Genomic DNA, 5,334 nt, shown 5'->3' on the forward strand with positions numbered 1-5,334 from the left:
CATATGTGAATAAGAAAGAGCTTTATAGACCAGAGCAGTTGAATATTGAGGAAACATCCCAGCCCAGTCCAGAGCAAGCCCATAAGTCCAATATTAACCCATATGTCAATACCAATCCATAAATTCCTCTTCAGATTCATGAAATGCATGCAATGACGCTGAATGCAGAAAGATCACAGGCCAGCGGGTGCAAAGAGGTGGCAGTAGAAGCATCTCAGTGCTGGCCGGGGTCTCCCTGTGGCTTCTCCAGTACCCAGGACTGCATCAGGTTAGGTCCATGTGGCTTCTCCTCAAGGATGTCTAACAGGAAGTCAGCCTTGTCAGTACAGAGTCGCCAAGAGAATGAGAAGAGAGTCTCTCCCACCTCCAAGGAGGAGAAACCAGATTTCCCAGAATCCTCAGGGGAAGGCCATGCCCACACAGAGGCTTCATTGACCATGATCTGATTGACAGACCAGACTCCATCCCTTCACTCTTAATCCTCTCAAGCCCCCAAATGACACCAGATTATGTAACTACCACAACAATCTTCCTCTTTCTCTCTGCCCTCTCACTTCACCAAACATGATATACTTTCCCAAGGACTGCTCTCGCCTGAAGACATGCCCACCACTTGTCGGCCAGTTGTTGCACTGTGGTATGCATGTTCTTCTGATGCCAAAAGCCATGGCCTTGGCATTTCAAATTCCAGCAGGGTCACCCAAAGTGAACAGGTTTCAATGGAGCTTGCAGACTACGAAGAAAGAATCAGCTATCCCCTCCTGAGCATTTACCTCCTGAAAACCCCATGAACGGCAGAGGAGCACCTGCACATGAGTTGACAGAAAATACTGTGGGATGGGCCAGTGCATAGAGCCATCAACATGGCATTTTTGCCTTTTAACATTTTTTTGAGATATCTTTTGCATCAGAGGTACCTTATATGGTATCTTTTGATTTTTTTTTTTTTTTTTACTGCTGCTTCCGTGGGCAAAGCATTGGTATCCACCACTCTCTGGTGAGTTTCCACACAGTGGTGGTGGTGAGTTGCTGTGATGCTGGATGTTAGAGCACGGTTATTTCACGTGTCAGTAGGGTCACCCACAATGACCCGTTGCAGCAGTACTTCTAGACTAAGGCAGAGTAAGAAGGAGTACCTGCAAACGTACTTTAGAGGGGGAAATGTTTAGCAAGTGAAACATCTGATATAAAACCAGGAGGTAAGCCCCTTATATTATAAAGCAATCAAAATACCATTGGAGAAGAGCTGCCTCCTTAAATTTGAGTGGCCCTTCTTGATGCGGAAAATGCTTCATAGACGTTCATTTGCTATGGGACGCGGCTCAAACTGAGAAGAGAATGTTGATTAATGATGGGAGGTTTGAAGCATGAACCTACTTCAACTGGAGTTTGTTAAAAACGAAAGGTAGCAGGTGAAGAGTGCTATTGGAGGCACCAGTGAACAAAATTAGACTGGATTAGCCCCTTTGAACCAGGTAGCCATGTGGTTTACTACACCAGAAGTGACAAACTGAAGAGTCACAGTCTTGCAATCACCATCAAGAAGAACAGCTTGAGCTCTTTCCTGATGTCCAGTGCTGCCACAGGTGGGGTAACACACACACCTGCACACAAGACCACTCAATACAACTAGTCAAAGGTACGCACAAATCACTAATGCCAGCTCTGAAGAATTTGGAGATTTCTGACAAGTTCACCCGTGTAAAATAGCTCAAGCATGCAATCAGGATGCATTGATAAGCACTGGTTATTGGAACACAAAAGTTGGAAACAAAGAAGCTTAATTGTTGGAAAACCTAGCTTTGGTGATAGAAACGATGCCAGGGATTGCGTCATAAAATTTTGCAAGATTTATTCATTTTAATACATGTCTTTCCACCTCACACATGGTGACTGTCCACATGTATACATGTGTGTGTGCCTCATTGGGTGGAAGACTCAAGTGTCAAGTTGACTCCACCTGTGGAAAGAGACCGTGGAGAAGCTCAATCTAATCAGTCCAAACAAGGCCATAGGCTAACTGGGGAACCACGAATTGCTCATATCCACACTCGAGTTGAGGCTGAAGAAAATGAAAACAAGTCTGCGAGGGCCAGAATATGGCCTTGAGACGTCCTACCTGAACCAGAAACCATCTCCGAGATGCATGTGTCCCACTGCACACTGATGACTGCAGACAGGAGGGGTTGTAGGAGGGCATCAAGAACATCTTGAGTGAAGAAATCCAAAGGTCATTAAAAGGACAGGGAATAAAGAAAAGGCCAAAATGGGTATCAGAAGAGACTCTTGAAACTTACTCTTTTTTAAAAAGTACCTTTATTGACATATAATTCACATAAATGCTTGGCATTCAAAAAGATAGAAAAAATTAAGTTATTTTGTATCATGATGGATCCTTGGGTGAAAAAACTTGGCTTGGAGGTTTCAGTTTGAAAATAATTCTTTCTCTTTACTCCTAATATATTCAACCATAAAACTTAATGTTATCTTAATCGTCTATTTTATGGGTGACTTGGGATTATTTTTCATTCAAATCCCAATTCATTTGTACTTCTCAACTTCATAGACTGATTTTTATCTTTGTGTCCACAAAATATTCTGAATTTTATGTTAAACTTGGTTAAAATAAATTTAATTGAGTGTCTTTTAAAAGTATTCTTGTGGACTCCATGGAATATTACAGCTAAAGAGATAGTGGCCCGAGGGAAATTTTATACAAAATATTGGATGCATTTTGCTTCTTCAAAAGAATACCAGTATAGTAGATATTTTGGTCTTAAATACAACTGTTGGATAGTCCCAAAGCAGGGCAAAAAATTACTTTCATTTTCTTGAACGTGGAAAACAAGGGTAAAGTTCTGGAGGAATTGACTTTTGCTTTATTTTTTCTGGCCATAATAATATTTCAAGGAATATTTACACATGCTAAACTTATAAATTAAAAATTAAGCCTTGTGAAAACAGTTTTGTTGAAAATGTAACACCTTAAAACGCAAACCAAACGCCCTGTTGCTGACACCGGCCCTGCGTTGTCATTCTACAGGACGGAGTAGAACCGCCCGTTCAGCTTCCACGGGTATCACCACTGTGGAAGCAGCTGGCCACATCTTCCTCCTGCGGCTTTGAGCCATTGGCCTTTCAGTTAAGCCACTGAGCATTTTGGCCATTGCACCTGAGAGTTCCTTAAACTAGTACACGGATGACGTTTTTAAAAAAAGAATGAAATCAAAATGTGAATTTTCTTTCCTTTAAAATGGCTAACTGATCTTTGTGTACACCGTATTCTCTTAGTGGGAAATGGTAAAAAGTTACTCCTTGCTTTAGTAATAGAGATTTCCTAATTATCACCAAATTACATTGTTGGCTGAGAAAATCATCAAAAAAGAATGAGGCATCAGGATTCGGGAAAGGCTTCCCAACAGCCTGCGATAAGCAGTGTCGCCCGCTTGCTTGCTGAAAGTGAGGAGACTAGAAGTCCTTCCTGATGGAGACCGAGGATCGCAGCCTTCAGCACGGGTGACAACCCAATGTGACCCAAATCCTCACAAATGGACCCATGGCTAAGCTCCTGACAAATGGGAAGAAGAGTAGAGTTTTCAAGGATTTCATCTTACTTGGATCCACAATCAAAAAACTCATGGAAGTAGTAGTCAAGAGGTCAAACTACGTATTGCATAGGGCAAATCTAGTGCTCAAACCCTGTTGAAGGTGTTGAAAAGCAAGAATGTTTCTTAGAGGATGAAGGTGAGCTTGACCTACGCCATGATATTTTTAACTCCCTCAAATGCATGTGAAAACTGACCATCGAATAAAGAAGACCCAGAAGAATCGAAGCGTTTGAATTGTGACGCTGTCAAAGAATATTGGTGGTACCATGAACTGCTCAAAGGCACACTGGTCTGTCTCAGAAGAAGGATGGCCAGAGCGCTCCTCACAGGCAAGGTTGGCAAGACTTTGTGTTGAATACCTCGAACGTGTTGTTAGGAGAAACCAGTCCTGGAGAAGGACATTATGTTTGGCAAAGTAGAGGGGCAGCAAGAAAAGAGGAAGGCCTTGACAAGGTAGACTGGCACAGTGGTTGCTACAATGGACTCACACATCACAACAATTGTGAAGGTGTCCTGTGACAGGGCAGTCTTTCGTTCTGTTTTACATCAGGTTGCTATGAGTTGAAATCAAGTTGATGGTCCCTAAAAAAATAATAACAACAATTTCAGAAACACTGAGAATTTACAGAATAAATTAATTTTCCAGTGGACATTTTATATACCCTTGGCTTCATGTGTTGGTTGCCATCCCCCCCTGGAGGCGGCCTGGGTTCAGAGCCTCTCTGGTTTTCCTGTTTGCACTGGTCTTTCTGCTGTGCCTCGTCCGCCTTCTCAGCGTTCTTTCAGGCAGATGGTTCCCTTTGGGTGTCGATTGTTGGTAGTCTGTGGAGTAATTCCTCAGGGGTGCTATTGTTCATGTCTAGGCCTGTTGTTTGGCTGGAAGGTGATCCCTGGAGTTGATTCGGTTCAGGCTTGATGGGTGTCTCAGAACCGTAGTCTCTGGGGTCCGACCAGTCTCTATCAGATCAGTAAGTCTTGTCATTTTGTGATTTTGTTCTACATGTGTAAAATCAAACATTTGAGTTATCTTTTTTTCCCTCTTACATTATCATAGAGGCCCTATGAATAGAAATCAGCTTGATGCCAGGGACACTGAATGAGTGAGCATCTTAGGGTACCCATGGTGGGTGTCAATTTCTGCAAAGATGGATGTATTTTTTAAAAAAATAAAAGAGAAACTCACTGTAAACCATATCAAATTAAGGCCAACTCAGGGAGCCCCAACAGGACAGGGTAGAACTGTCCCTATGGGTTTCCAAGACTGTACATTTTTATGGAAATAGAAAGTGGTTTCTGCTTTTCTTCTCCCTAGGAGCGGCTGGTGGTTTTGAACTGATGACCTTGCGGCTAGCAGCTCCAGTGTGTAATCCACTTTGCCACTAGGATTGGGATGCTAGCAGTCATTGGGCTAGCTTGCCTTTCTCCAAAGTTTTCATTAACTCCACTCATTTTTTGAACCATCACTGTTCACTTAGCCAGCACCACAAAAAAAGAAAATTGTGTAAGAAACTCCACTATCGAGGTCCATTAAAATAAATAAAACTGTCACACACATATTTCCATAGGTGCATATTTTGCATTTTGGATTCATACAAAGACTCTTCTCTGGTTCTCAAGAAGACTCCTCATGTCAGAGAATCAATTCTAATATTCTGGAGAGGCACTATCTTTGTCACTGCCTTAATAGATCCATCACATTAAATATACATCTAATTGAATCTCAATA

Source organism: Echinops telfairi, unplaced genomic scaffold (genome assembly GCF_000313985.2).
Source record: "Echinops telfairi isolate 266 unplaced genomic scaffold, ASM31398v2 ScPeMD7_7469;HRSCAF=8507_1, whole genome shotgun sequence".
Taxonomy (NCBI): domain Eukaryota; kingdom Metazoa; phylum Chordata; class Mammalia; order Afrosoricida; family Tenrecidae; genus Echinops; species Echinops telfairi.